At 37.2% G+C, this 16,150-nt stretch overlaps 1 protein-coding gene across 3 annotated transcripts in view; it reads right to left on the bottom strand.

The window, feature by feature from the left end:
* The window catches only part of LOC107688502 (paralemmin-1-like), a 25,259-nt gene extending 16,231 nt beyond the window's left edge, over window positions 1-9,028 (bottom strand). The window contains exons 1-2 of one of the 3 annotated variants that reach the window (XM_016486188.1): window positions 8,982-9,028; window positions 6,917-6,977 (exon numbers count right to left, since the gene is read on the bottom strand). The gene's annotated coding sequence lies outside the window, so the exon portion shown is untranslated. Of the gene's footprint in view, window positions 1-6,916; window positions 6,978-7,710; window positions 8,088-8,981 lie in introns of those variants that run through there. The other 2 variants (XM_016486186.1, XM_016486187.1) reach the window with 2 other exon arrangements.
* Between the last annotated feature and the right edge of the window lie 7,122 nt (window positions 9,029-16,150).

Below are 16,150 nucleotides of genomic sequence, written 5' to 3'. Positions count from 1 at the left end.
TGCAATATAACAAAGAGTGAAAAATTGAAGGGGGTCTGAATACTTTCCGTACCCACTGTATATATACATATATATCAGTGCTGGGCAACGATTAAAATTTTTGAATCACGTCCCTGGCTTGGTTGGAAGAGGTGGGCCAGAGCGCGGTTCAGTTGGGCTCGGGTGCAGTACGCAAGTAGTGTGAGCACTAACCGCACCTGAGCGCGGAACTTCTGATACTAATCTTTTAAGTGTGACAAATATGCAAAAAATTAAAAAAACAGGAAGGGGGCCAACCCTTTTTCACACCACTGTATATATATATATATGACAACTCTTGGACGATTTTAGCATGGTAATGGATATGACAATGTATTTGGTCTTGGCAATAGATCTGCTACGCTGCTGCTGTTGGTTATTGCTGTTGCAGATTATTGCAGCTGCAAAGCAAATACAGGAACTTGCTGCAGCCAATACATATGCCATTATGGTGTGGTGAGTATTTAAGACATACTGCTGCTGCGCACATAGCATACATAGTAACCCATAGCAGATCTATACAGGTGGAGCTGGGGAAGGTGAAGGCTTTCAGAGGAACTCTGAAAGCGTGCTGCGAACTGCTCTAGTGAATGTTAACCAGCAAGTATTAAGCAGCAAATTCATTGGCTGCATATGCAACATGAACCAATCAGGTTTTGCCAAGTAGTTTAACACTGTGAATATCAGGACATAGGCTACTATATTTACACATACACATAAATACTAGGGATGCTCCGATCAGGATTTTTGCAGCCGTGAGGTGAATGTGCTGATGTAATATCTGTTTGAGTGCTGTGTCTCGCTGTTGTGTACATACTGTTTTGACGGACCAAATGTTTAACCTTGGCAAATTATTTAAGCGTAGAGTCAACTAACTTCAGACATATATTGCTTTTAACATCCAGAGGAGTTTTAGTTGTTTCAGTGTTTCCCATACATTGATTTATTTGTGGCGGCCCGCCACAAATAGATTTTTCAAAAGACTTTTACTTTGTCGAATAAACATGAGCACTGCACGTTTCAAAATCAAAAGGCAGCATGGGTGTTTTTATATCACTGTATTTCTGAAGGAAGACTATCTTTAGAAAATGTTCGATGTCATTTTCATTTAATCTTGCATGTTATAGGCCTGATAAAGCAGCGTTTGTGAGCTCAGCGCTGATTTGTGTACAGCGTTACTGGGGAAACCTCTGTTTCTCCCGCTTTAAAGCACCTGCTGGCAGAGAATTAATCTGCATTTTCAGTAAATCCGTCTGATTTACGCAGCAAACATATTTTGCTTTTCCTATATCCACGGGTCAGGTAATAAATGCATTCTGATTATTTGCGGGTGGATAAAATAAATCATAAATGATGCAAATATTAACTACATTTTTTTTAAATACATTTTTTTCATGAGGCAGACGCTTTCGTGTGTGTGTGTTCGTTCGCCTGATCGGGAAGTTGCAGTGACAGAAACGGTGACATTCCAGATAAAGTTTAAAAGGAGTAAAGCCTGTGTTAATGCTACTGAGTAGGCTAATATGGCCAAAGATATTTTGTTTTATAAATAAATGTTCATTTAAAAGCAGCCCATGATCAGCGTATTATGTTACCGTTATCTCTTACGGCTCCGAGGAGGTTTTGTTCCATCCTCCATGTTTTAGCCAAGCAGCGCGGAGAGCCGCTTCAGAAACGTGCGATAAACACAAGCACTGACTAGAGCGGCCGTGATCAGCTCCGGTAGCCGTGGAGCCGTAACGCGCCGCAGACGCGTGCAGTGAGGCGCAGCTCAGCTCTAACATCACTGAATCTGCTGTTAAAAATGAACCATCCATTCATCATATCATCATGCAAATCATACACAACAAATAGCTAATTTTTCATTGTTTCTCGAAACGTCATAGCATTTCCACACCGGCGATGACATGACTGTGGCGTCAAATCATTTATGTCCCTACGCATCATGTACGTTGTCACACGTCGACGTCATCAAATTGCGATCGGTTTGTGAGATCGGCCAAGTTAGTGAGTATCGATCGAGTCATAAAATGTGATTATTGGCCGATACCGATCTCCGGCCGATCGATTGGAGCATCCCTAATAAATACTGTATAATACAAATAAAGATTGCTCTCACAAAATCAATTTGTAGCACTAAAATAGAAAAACTTACATTAACTATGTAAATTCAAGATATTACCTGTTTTTATTTATTTGCATTACTTTTCCTGTCCTGAAAATCAAAATTAAATTTAATTCATTGACATTTCCAGATTTCCAGAAACCTATAGTCTGACACCAAACCTTTCTGTATAACCTCTAGCTGACAGACACCTTTGGACTTGGCTGTTTTTAAATTGTATGGTCACATGAGATTATTATCCTGAAAGAATAGTGTGTTAGTATTATTTCATTTAATTTTCAGAAAGCCGCTAGCCTATATAAAATAAACATTATTATTGTTATTATTATTATTAATAATAATAATAAACCTCTTCATTTTAATAGCATGAATGTAATCTTACCAGTTGTTAGTTTTATTCAACTAATCTGTAATAAATTTCACTAGTTCTAAAACTCAATGCAAATTAGTACAACACTGCATCAGTGGTTTAGGAATGGAGGAATGAGGAGAAACTCTTTGAAAAGTTTCAACACCATGCAGCCATTTCCTTTCGCCACATCTCATTGACAGCATTGGAAAAGCACTTGGGAGTCCAGGAAAAACACAACACTGGCCAGCTTTATCCAATCTGTGAAATCTCCAGTGTGGGTGCACTTATCTTACAGCTTGTTTCTTCTCACTAGTCCACTGCTGGGCAACACACTGAAGCCATGCTGTGACCTTTTCACTGGTTCACTCTCTGGCCAACAAAAGTGTTTAAAATGCCAAAAGTGACAAAGAGCCGCCAATAGATAATCATGGCTAGATTTCTATAGAGAAAATCGAATGCATGAAAAAACATGCCACGATATCAACCAAAGGCTTCTTTTTGTGTATATGGAACAAACTTTGGGGTGACAAAAATGTCTGGTCCTATTTATGCACTGGGTTCCAATTACAAATTACAATGACAGTTACAACAAAGTAGACCCATCTTCATGGTGATGTAAACTCCTGAGAGTCCTCTCCTGGTAGATTTTAATGGCTTGTAGGATATATAATAATAATAATTCATTACATTTATATGCATTTATATATATATTTACATCGCTATATAACTCAATTTTAAAGGGGTCATATGATGTTGCTAAAAAGAAATTTTTTTTGAGTATTTGGTGTAATGAAATGTGTTTATGCGGTTTAAGGTTCAAAACACACATTATTTTCCACATACTGTACATTATTGTTTCTCATCTATGCCCCGCCTTTCTGAAACGCGTCGATTTTTACAAAGCTCATCGGTCTGAAAAGCAAGGTGTGCTCTGATTGGCCAGCTATCCAGTGCGTTATGATTGGCCGAATACCTCAAGCGTGTGACGGAAATGTTACGCCCCTACCATATTGTGATGATGCCCTGTCAGGCCGGAGCGATGATTCAAAAACATGAAAACCCATTATAAACGAGCCATTCGTTGCATCCAGTGGGGACATAATAACACAACGTTGACCTCATACGTCATGCTCCCGGAACTGCTTCCGTGTAGGATAAAGAATATCTCTTTGGATTTGAGACTTTAGTCTTTGCAACTTTACAGATCTTCTTTATGCACCAAGAGCTTGTCACACTCCAAAGAGAAAAGAAAACTTGAAATCGCATCATATGACCAATTTAAGGCCCGCTACATTAAGCAAATCATGCCATCTGAAGGGATTATTGTTACTGTGAACTGCAGATGTTCAATCAGTTAATTTGTAGTGAAACTGTACAGCACTTTAATACAAAAATCCAGACTAATCTTAAAAGCTTTCTGGTGGTGGTTAAAAAACAAATTAGGGGACATTTGACACTTACAAAATATGCATGTTCACGAAATCAAAACTTGCCCTCTAAGTGCTAAAAAGGCCACCCAATGTAACTCGGGAACATGAACAGAATTACATACTAAGTGCTGTTTGAGTGCAAGGAATGTGGGAGGGAGACTTGAGAAACTTCCACATTGGGATTTTGAGAAGGTCCAGCTTGACTGGTAAAGGACTGTACCAATAGTTTCATGCACTCATTTTTCTGAGACATGCAATGAGCCAGGTCTCAACCAACCATGGGGAGAAGAAAAGGAAGGGAGGATACTAACCTAACCATGAGTGCATACATATATACATTTCAAACATATAGAATGTAGGTCACCTTTTAGCTGGTAACACTTCAATAGTTTTCTCTTGCTGGAACCTTCTTTTCAGAGATAGAATTTTAGAGATGACCGTCTTACAATTCATAAAATTCAAGTGGATTTTCCACCCTAAGCAAACGTAGTCCATAACCACTTTCCAAAATATTTAAATGGACATTAGCTGTGCTGAAAAGTCTCCTCTAAATTGGCCATTTGTGAAAAAAATAAATGAGTCATTAAGTGTGCACTCGTGTTCTGTAGCAGTCATTAAGATATTTTCATAAGGGTTGGAGTGAGCAGGAAGGGCTTGAGTAAATGAGGAGAGTCTGTTATGGGCTATTATTTGCTACAGAGTTCTGATAGAGAACGGAAAAGATATAGGTGAAAGGTTAAAACATCAGTGACAGTCCAGAGCTGTTCAGTTTTAACCGTGTCAAATCACGACAGCTGCCAGGAGTCCTTGCTGCTGGATGGCAACACCCATGAAGTGACAGACCCCATGTGACCACATAACTACTTGCGTAATACCAGATGTCATATTTAATCAACGGTGTAAAATATATCAATGCACTCCTGTCAAAGAGTATATATTAAGGGGGGAATTCTTACATTTAATACTAATTTGAAAAAATCTAAATGAATTAGAGATTTTCCATAACATCATGCTTCTCAGCAAGGAATGTGGGCTCGGGACCTTGGCAGATAAGGGTTGTTGTGTTGGAAAAATGGCATAGATATTCTTTGGGTCCTTATTGGAAGCTTGTTGATTGAAACATTTACAACTAATAATATTTGTAAGCACATTTTAGTAGCTATTAGCATATTCATACAAACACACAGTAGCTTGACAGTTTCACAATTTCAGTTATTAAAAACTACACGCAATACAGCCTGTAGTATTCCAAATATATAGTGACAGCTATGATGCAAAACACCTGTTTATCATATCACTGCACAGCATAGATTATTATTGTTGTTGCATAGCAACACTGTGTTATGTCAGTGACTACAGTATGTCTTATAGGGAAGCATGGCACTTAAAACAATGTTAATGAATGAATATAACAAAGTTACATGAACATCTGTGCAATGAAATAGAAGAAGCTACAAAACTTTTCTTCCGTATTGTGACATACATCCAAGTATAATGGATTAGGGCTGTTGAATTCATTGGTTGTTGGTTGGACTTTTGAGATTGCACTCAAAAGTGGAGGCAGATGAAAGTGAGCTTGCAGGGGTGGGGTTTAAGCAGCCAAAATTAATGGAGAAGTCCTGCATATGTCATCAGAAATAAGTCTTCGACATTTGCATTGGAAGGTCAAAAATCAGGTAAAAAATAGAAAAAATTTAAATAAAACACATCATTGAATTGTTCACAACTAGATCTGTAACAATTAAATAAAAAACAAAGCAGGTGGATTTTCATTTTATGCCAACTTAATATTTTCTATATGTATTAAGTGTACATTTCAAGGGGTCCTTAATCAATACCTCTAATACCTTATTGCTTAAACAAAAATGTATTTTCAAGTATTATTAACCACAGGCCTTGTTTTAATTATAAATTAAACTATTCTAAACACCCATAAGAAATATCCAAGGGCTTCGAATTCTAAAGCTAAATTAAATTAAGAAATCCTTCCACAGAGATTCTGTGGTTCTTTTTTATGAACTATCGGCATACCCTATAGGCTATAACATTTACACAATTCATAAAATAATGCACTATAACTTCTAGAGCACCAACTCTAATTCCAGAAGCATTGATTTTTTTTTCTTTAGGAACCTGCTTTGGTGGGTCCAATGACCTAGTGTCTCAAATGTTCATGGGAGCGTAAACTTGACTGACAAAGCTTTAGCATTGGATATGTACCAGGGTTGACATCACCGTCCAATCCCCTCTTCATGCGCCTCTTGTTATTTCCACACAAAACGATACATTTCACAGCTATTATAAATAAACTATTTTACGTAACGTATAATACAACACGCTTCACGGTCCATTTTGCCCTTGGCGAAAATAAACCTTTTTCATCTGGGGAATGAACGCACCATGGACGCGGTGGGTGTGGAGAAGATTTGACAGAAAAAAAAACGCATCAGAATCCCGTCAGACGTGAAGCTCAACGTGAAGCGTATTTGATTCCACGCGCGGGGAAATTATGTCAGATTCGAACTGTTAAATGGCCAAAATCCAAATGAATACGAAAACATCATATGCCGCTAACTCCAGGTCTACACGGCCATATTGGATCATCCACCCAGTTTCATCAGTATATTGCTAGATGTGGTTCTCCCACACCCGAGCGCGTACTGCTGTAACACGGGGATGCGCTGCAAAGCGCACCAGCGTGTTATTGGGCCACAGAAGATACTTCAATTTATGTAAATATATGATGAAAGACATAACCTTTGCATAGCTTATTAACCCCTCTGTAGTGTCTGCGAAAAGGTAAATGTAACTTATCTCGCATTGCTACGTTGCAATCCTGTTATTTCGCGGTTGTTGCAATGTATTCAAGCCATTCAGACGATTTAAAGCGCCATTGCAATGCAAGCCTTCAGCATAACAACAACACAGAGATGTCACGAAAGAAAAGAAAACCCGCAGGAAAATAACAATTGTTCTGAAATGAATACTTACTCAGTGGTCAGACCGTTCCCTTTTGATAGCGAATGTTTCTCTCGCGGCCGCTCAGAAAAAACTCTTGTTATTTCCACACAAAACGATACATTTCACAGCTATTATAAATAAACTATTTTACGTAACGTATAATACAACACGCTTCACGGTCCATTTTGCCCTTGGCGAAAATAAACCTTTTTCATCTGGGGAATGAACGCACCATGGACGCGGTGGGTGTGGAGAAGATTTGACAGAAAAAAAAACGCATCAGAATCCCGTCAGACGTGAAGCTCAACGTGAAGCGTATTTGATTCCACGCGCGGGGAAATTATGTCAGATTCGAACTGTTAAATGGCCAAAATCCAAATGAATACGAAAACATCATATGCCGCTAACTCCAGGTCTACACGGCCATATTGGATCATCCACCCAGTTTCATCAGTATATTGCTAGATGTGGTTCTCCCACACCCGAGCGCGTACTGCTGTAACACGGGGATGCGCTGCAAAGCGCACCAGCGTGTTATTGGGCCACAGAAGATACTTCAATTTATGTAAATATATGATGAAAGACATAACCTTTGCATAGCTTATTAACCCCTCTGTAGTGTCTGCGAAAAGGTAAATGTAACTTATCTCGCATTGCTACGTTGCAATCCTGTTATTTCGCGGTTGTTGCAATGTATTCAAGCCATTCAGACGATTTAAAGCGCCATTGCAATGCAAGCCTTCAGCATAACAACAACACAGAGATGTCACGAAAGAAAAGAAAACCCGCAGGAAAATAACAATTGTTCTGAAATGAATACTTACTCAGTGGTCAGACCGTTCCCTTTTGATAGCGAATGTTTCTCTCGCGGCCGCTCAGAAAAAAACGAACCCCCGCTCGGAGGCGTAAACGATACAGGCGATCAATATGACTGGGCTACTACTATCTACTGATGGGCACTAATTCGGTTATTCTCTCGGGTTGCAAATACGGCTCTTGGCGGGGACGTGTGCTCTGTTTTCCGGGGAGCGGCGCTCAACCGGACGGTCAATGTGTTCTGGCGTCCCTTTGCAGCAGCAGATCTCTCACATGGCTTCAGGATGGAGCGCGCGACTGTTGACTTAACAGCAGCCAAGCCTTTGTTTCCCGCGCGACAGTTATTCCCGCGAGCGTGTTAAGGGCAGTGTCTGGCATCTCCTCCTGCGAGTGAGAGTGAGAGTGAGAGGAGATGCTTGGATACGCCTCCCTCCGGACACCTGAGGGGCTGTATAAACGATGTAAACAAACCCAAAGCATATACGACAGATTCATTGTAGTTTTACAACTAGCCTATAGCATTACGTGATTTTTTTTTACGGATTATTATTTTTTTGTCAATTTCCTGTTATTGTTTGTGTTTACATGTTACCATATTCAGCTGTTCATTAACCGATTCTCATTAACTCCTTATACCTAAAGAATCATTTTACACATTTTATTTTAGGTTAATATTGTTCAAATTGGAAATTAAGGCTCTGTTCAGTATTTCCTAATATACAAAAATAAAGAATAAAGTTGGAAAAAATGCACACCCGTATTTTTGTTGTAGCCTAACTCTTTACAATAAGGTTTCATTTTTTAACATTAGTTAACTACATTACTTAATATGAACTAACAATTAAAATACTTCTAAAGCATTTCTTAATCTTAATTTCAACATTTAGCCTACTAATATATTATTAAAAATGATAATGTAAATCAAAAGTTGTATCTGTTAATAGCCTAGACCTGAGCTAACTTTAAAACTAACAATGAACAGTTGTATTTTTATTATTAGTTTACTGTAACAAAGATGAATGAACACTGTAACAAATGTATTGCTCATTGTTAGTTAGGCTAATAGGGGACTTATAAAATTATACCTTTTTTTCCTTTACATGTTAACAGTACGTTTAGACCTAGTTTTCTGAAGTGGAATAAAAGATAGCGTTTGTAAGTAAAAAGTATAGCCTACAGCATACCCTATAGTGGTGACTGAACAAAGTGTTAGGAATATTCTGGGTCATTCACAGTTTAAAGTGATCATATCATGAGGAATCAATGAAAACCCAAAAAAAACGAACCCCCGCTCGGAGGCGTAAACGATACAGGCGATCAATATGACTGGGCTACTACTATCTACTGATGGGCACTAATTCGGTTATTCTCTCGGGTTGCAAATACGGCTCTTGGCGGGGACGTGTGCTCTGTTTTCCGGGGAGCGGCGCTCAACCGGACGGTCAATGTGTTCTGGCGTCCCTTTGCAGCAGCAGATCTCTCACATGGCTTCAGGATGGAGCGCGCGACTGTTGACTTAACAGCAGCCAAGCCTTTGTTTCCCGCGCGACAGTTATTCCCGCGAGCGTGTTAAGGGCAGTGTCTGGCATCTCCTCCTGCGTGTGATTGTGAGAGTGAGAGGAGATGCTTGGATACGCCTCCCTCCGGACACTTGAGGGGCTGTATAAACGATGTAAACAAACCCAAAGCATATACGACAGATTCATTGTAGTTTTACAACTAGCCTATAGCATTACGTGATTTTTTTTTACGGATTATTATTTTTTTGTCAATTTCCTGTTATTGTTTGTGTTTACATGTTACCATATTCAGCTGTTCATTAACCGATTCTCATTAACTCCTTATACCTAAAGAATCATTTTACACATTTTATTTTAGGTTAATATTGTTCAAATTGGAAATTAAGGCTCTGTTCAGTATTTCCTAATATACAAAAATAAAGAATAAAGTTGGAAAAAATGCACACCCGTATTTTTGTTGTAGCCTAACTCTTTACAATAAGGTTTCATTTTTTAACATTAGTTAACTACATTACTTAATATGAACTAACAATTAAAATACTTCTAAAGCATTTCTTAATCTTAATTTCAACATTTAGCCTACTAATATATTATTAAAAATGATAATGTAAATCAAAAGTTGTATCTGTTAATAGCCTAGACCTGAGCTAACTTTAAAACTAACAATGAACAGTTGTATTTTTATTATTAGTTTACTGTAACAAAGATGAATGAACACTGTAACAAATGTATTGCTCATTGTTAGTTAGGCTAATAGGGGACTTATAAAATTATACCTTTTTTTCCTTTACATGTTAACAGTACGTTTAGACCTAGTTTTCTGAAGTGGAATAAAAGATAGCGTTTGTAAGTAAAAAGTATAGCCTACAGCATACCCTATAGTGGTGACTGAACAAAGTGTTAGGAATATTCTGGGTCATTCACAGTTTAAAGTGATCATATCATGAGGAATCAATGAAAACCCAGATACTGTTAGTCCTGAACACCAGACGAGATAATGATAAGAATAAAAGTTTAACAAACCTTGTAGTGTTTCTGGCTGCAAGTAGTTCCTGCTGGTCTCTGCATTTAGGTATCCTTCTGAAGAATTCAACGAAGGAACAAACAGATAAACATCCCAAATCATTTCAGACCAACATTAACGGTTTCAGCACAAACTATTTTAAATCTAAAAACAATCCTGCAATATGCAAGTAAAGTGCATTCAACAGTAAATGTGAAGAGATTGTTTATGTCAGTTTGGCTGCTGAACTTATCCCCTTTAGCCCCTGCTGGTATTTGCTGGAACTACACGGTGGCAAAAATATTTTTTTTTTCTCCACTGACACCCATTCAAAAGCTTGTGTTCTAAATAAGTACATTTCAATATGCTAACTAAGCAACTGCCACAGAGATTAACTGAAACGCTAAGGGATAGATTTCTCTAGGTATTATATCCTTGAGCAGACCTGTCCTGAACCCAAACTGACTGCATGCACAGAGAGCATTTCTGTAGGGTTCTGACTGGCTAAAAATTGTGTGGATTTCCAATTTACATGAATGGTTAAAAACAGAAAGCTTCAAAACTGTTGGTCAAACAGTTTAAGTTCAAATAACATATTTCAAATAAAACCTGACAACAATGTGCTTAGTTTAAAACATTTTTTATGTGGCGTGTCATGCTAATGCACATTCACATTCCACAGTCAACAAAAAACCGATTGGCTTTGATTGGGTTTTAGTTGGATGTAACTCAAATGTGCCGATTTACGTTTCTGCTGGTGGTTCCAAAACAGCAGTTTTTCAGGGTTTATGTTTTAGTTCTTTTGCTTCCCCTCTTCAATGCTGCTGTTGTCCCTAAATGTATTACTTGATTTATTTATTATTTATGACAGACAATGCTGGTGTTAACTGACGTTTTAATTTTTCATTATAAACCTGTAAATTTTAAACAAAACGCAAAGACAAATTCTATTAATGGGGCATTGTGTGTATTACGACCCGATGTGACATCCACCAATCAGAGGGCTTCCCAATCGATTTTTTGTTTGGTTAAAATTAATGGGGAATATATTGTGATTTTCCATGGTTGCTTGGTCACTGACATCTATGGTGGGACTGCATATTTAGCTTTACAATTTCTTCCATTTATATTAATGTGTCCAATGCCATTTTTACCCTGAATATGGCTTCTGGTGTGAGCCACTTCCAATTATTTTAGCTGTACAAAAACAGTCCGTTACACTGCTTGATGTTCCAAACTGGTATTTGTTATCATATTTTTAATTCATTTTTGTAATTGTTTTTATTAAGTACAAATAGTTTTAGCATTTCCTGCACTTTCTTCTATTCTTAATTAGCGGCTAATGAATCGGAAGTCTCACACATTCACAGGAAATAGCTTACGTCCTTGTTGAAATATAATGTGGATATGAGTGACCCATCTCCGCTGTTTCTGATCAAGTGTTTGTTTAATCCAGAATATTATACTTTAAATCTCAGGCTATCGTGCACATTTCAAGTCACATTCTAAGAATGTGCCCTAAATAGGTGCAACACAATAAAGAAATTAGTGACAAAAGTTTTGTCAAAACTATGAAACGAAATCGGTAATGCCACATTTTGTCAGTCACTTATTTAACAATTTTCCACAAGGAAAACCATGATAAGGTCTGTTGAAGCATCATGGAAGTCAAGGTGTGCTTATATTATGGGTTAAATATACACTTAATTAGAGACATAACAGCAGAGATGGGTCACTCAAATCCACATTATATTTCAACAAGGAAGTAGCCTAAGCTATAATGTGCGAGACTTTCGATTTATTAATTTCTTTAGAGTCATGCCACATTTTTGCATTCAGAGTGGATAGATACACTGATTGTTGATGAAGTGTTGTAATGTATATCAACCCAGTCTCATAGCAGTTTGTGACATAGTATATATCATATACATGTAATTATATATATCAATCATATATAATATATACCATATATCATAATACATTTGAGCCAATAATCCATTGACTGTATCTGCTCTTTACAAGCTCTAGTACGTCGCCTAATATGTCTGTTAAAGGGATAGTTCACCCAAAAATGAAAATTCTGTCATCATTTACTCAGCCTCAAGTTGTTCCAAACCTGACTGGATAGTTCTGGAACAGTTGCTGGTCCCCACTGACTTCCATAGTATGGAAAAAAATATGGAAGTCAGTGTGCACCGGAAACTGTTTGGTTACCCATATTCTTTAAGTTTTGGGGATAATGCATTGCAAGTAATTGTCAGATTACTTTTTGCAAGTGGCTAGTAAAGTAACACATTGCTTTTAAATTTACAATGAAATATCCGAGTTACTTTTTCAAATAAGTAATGCCAGTTACTTCGTTTTCTCATTTATTCACTGGCATCTATTCTGTCCACATATTGAGAGAAATTTGGAGTGAGGTGCAGGCAGACACTGTTCTTCAAAATATCTCCTTTTATGTCCAGCAGAAGAAATAAACTCATACAGGTTTGAGACAGCTTCAGGGTGAGTAAATGAAGATTTTCATTTTTGGGTGAACTATTACTTTAAGTTTGTGTGTTTATGTTTCGATAAAATAGGACACAATCACCAAAGAATAAGAATATGTAAATTTTGTATAGTCCATTTATTTTGTCCTTTGATTTATTGGTTTTAAATTCAAATACAAAAGCGATATCTCAATCTCTCTCTGTATATCCCTCAAAATGATCTTGAATTAGAGATATATTTAAACCCTGCTACAGCACAGAAGACTTGAAAAAACTGCAAATGTCACAAACTGGCAATGACTCGGTCTCCTGTAGAGGGCGTAAAGGCTCCATTCATGAAACCCGTACTTTCTCAACTGCAAGGCCAAGGGTGCAAAAATTCACGTGTGTAGCCTGCGTTATAAACAGGAGTTGCGTGCATTTCCTCATATTTAATATTTATTTTAATTGAGCGTTGTGTTTCCTGTGCTTTGTGTTTCCATCAAGATACTGAACATGCTGGTGCAGATTTTGAATCCTATAAGCGAATTCATGAGTAGCCTAAATACATGTTGTAATTTGCAGTGAGAACAAAATGCACGTTGTTGAAAACACCCTCAACTGGGAGTTCACAGTGGTGAGATTAGATGCAATAACAATAGCATTAGCATAAATGTAATCCATCTTTATGACAAAGGTTCTCATCCTCTAAAAATAACATGAATTAGCTGCCTTTGAGGACAGAGTTGTACTTTCTATAGTCTGCACATGTAGACACAATTTCCAAACCAGTTTTGTCAAAGTACATAATTTCATTTGGCCACTGCTGTTGAAAATTTATCAATTAGCATTGGAAGATATTACTATACTAAATATATGAGAGAATTCTCCGGGGAGACTATGACTCATAAAGGCTGTTGCAACCTACATTTGTCTAGTTCTGCATGCATATTTGTGTTTATGAGCCAGCATAAATGTGAGGAAATAAAGATGTTAGTTATCCCTCTCATAACTTTAATACGAGCCAGTCTGTTTCTGACATTTGAAGGTCAGCGCTCAAGCTCCACCATACAAGACCAATTAATTTAATCTCCATTCTACAAGGGGAGGGGTAGAGGTAGAAGAAAAAGGAAATGAAGACTCAATCTCAAGCCTGTTAGTACTGCAGCAGCAGGAGTTTGCCATAGGGCTATCACACCTAAAGATCAAACAAGTGATGTATCATTCTGCTCACACTGAAGACTTATTTTGGAATAAATTGAGTTTAATCTAATGCTCAAGGTTTTTTTTTTTTTTTTTGTGAGAGATTTGCTTTCTGCTTAAGGATACGTTTAGGGGCTTTTTAAGGTTAGAAATATGAATGGTAGTTTTTGGTTGATAATTGCTGTATTACTGTTATGGGAAATGAGACTGAAGCTGCTGCTTTGTAATTCATAAAACAGAAAGGCCTGCACAGAGAGATGAATGTAATTAAAGGTTTGGTACTGTAGCCTGGAGACCTTCACTCCTCTCCTTTATGTAACACAGACTACAGAGAATACATGAAATTTGACATCCTTATATTGTCCTTGTATTCTCAGTGAAAACGCGTGGTGTGTCATCCGGAGCACAAACTGTTGGCCTGTCTAGGACTTTTTCTCCTTTTTTTCACCAGCTTTCTGCTATTTTCGTTCAGAGCATCTGTGCCACACAAATCACCTGGGTTTTGAGCTAGGAGAGGTATCATGCAGTGGAGACCGAACAGCAGATTTTAGGACAGTAAAATCAAGGAGCAAGCAAGAACCTGCAACTGTTACCTTAAGGATCTTTTCATAAATGCAGCATTGTTAGTGTTCATTAATATTTTTAAATAAATAATTTAGTTTTTACCACACAAAGCACACTTTTGGGCATATATGTATATACTGGGCATGTATATAGCTGTAGTGTGTCAGTGGGAAATATCAGTTTACAATTCCAAACATTCCTTTTGTCATTAATTGTAATAATCTAGTGAGATTTTTGTTTGCACAAGGAGTCTGACAACAGCCAGTGCTCCACACAGAGGTCTGATCTCATTATCATCTAGTCTGTCTGTGATTACATGAAGAATCAGAAACAAATTGAGACAGACTAAATCCAGAAGAACTGTGGCAACGTCTCCAAGACACTTGAAGAAACCTTCCTGAAAAGCTGCAGTACTATGAAAAGTTTTAGGCCCTTGTGTAAAAGTGCTGTAATGTGAGGATGTTTTCAAAACTAATGTCATAAATAGAGTTTATTTATCAATTAATTTCTATCAACTAAATCAAATCAACCTTTGGTGTGACCACCCTGTGTGTAAATCAGCTTTTGTTCTAGGTCTTAGCTGTTTTTGAAGGAGTTATGGTTGATGAGCCTAACTGGATGGTGAAATTTTGATAAAGTGATGGGTTTGTTGAAACCACAAGCAGTTCTGTCTTAGCCAGGTTGAGTTGAAGGTAATGGTCCGTCATCCAACAAGAAATATCTGTTAGACATGCTGATTCATAAAAACGAATGTCATAAATAGAGTTTATTTATCAATTAATTTCTATCAACTAAATCAAATCAACCTTTGGTGTGACCACCCTGTGTGTAAATCAGCTTTTGTTCTAGGTCTTGCACATTTTCAGGTAGCTTTGATCCGAATATGGTCCATTTGCATCTACTTTTTCCATTTTAAATGTAGGGTTTGTACAGAGCCCAGCACATGATATTGTGGCCACAAATTCAAATTCATTTCCCATGGCTTCATGTGAAAGTTGAAAAAGTTGTACATTGTCATTTACATATGTTGTTGTAAACTGTACTACCATAGGTCCCTTGTTTTAATTTAGTTAAATTGTGACCATAATATCTTGTTTTTCCCTGCAAGCCATGTTTGGGGCTTCATAGGTTTGTCTTTAAATATATATTTATGTTTATATTGGCATGTCATCATGTAATATATTTACTTTATTTAAAATATTTAAGCACTTTTCTCACAGACCCATCTGAATTAGATGATTTGTTGATTAGTTGATTTAATTTAGTTGATAGAAATTAATTGATAAATAAACTCTATTTATGACATTCGTTTTTATGAATCAGCATGTCTAACAGATATTTCTTGTTGGATGACGGACCATTACCTTCAACTCAACCTGGCTAAGACAGAACTGCTTGTGGTTTCAACAAACCCATCACTTTATCAAAATTTCACCATCCAGTTAGGCTTTGTAGAAAAACATAAACACTTAACATGGCGTAATGTATTAAGATGCTATTAAAATATCAGATTAAATATACAATTTATTAATATAATGAATATGTATATAGTATTTTCCTCCCATACCGCAAAACGTACGTGGCATAATGTGGCATAATGGACTAAAAAGGCCAAAGTCAATATGCTCCTCTACATTATTAATATACATAACTAATATAGACAAGCAGGTGAGCCTAGAATAAATGCAAC

This window comes from Sinocyclocheilus anshuiensis, unplaced genomic scaffold (genome assembly GCF_001515605.1).
Source record: "Sinocyclocheilus anshuiensis isolate Anshui unplaced genomic scaffold, SAMN03320099.WGS_v1.1 scaffold329, whole genome shotgun sequence".
Taxonomy (NCBI): domain Eukaryota; kingdom Metazoa; phylum Chordata; class Actinopteri; order Cypriniformes; family Cyprinidae; genus Sinocyclocheilus; species Sinocyclocheilus anshuiensis.
Note: the sequence above shows the minus strand (reverse complement) of the source record. Positions and strands in the feature narration are given on the sequence as shown.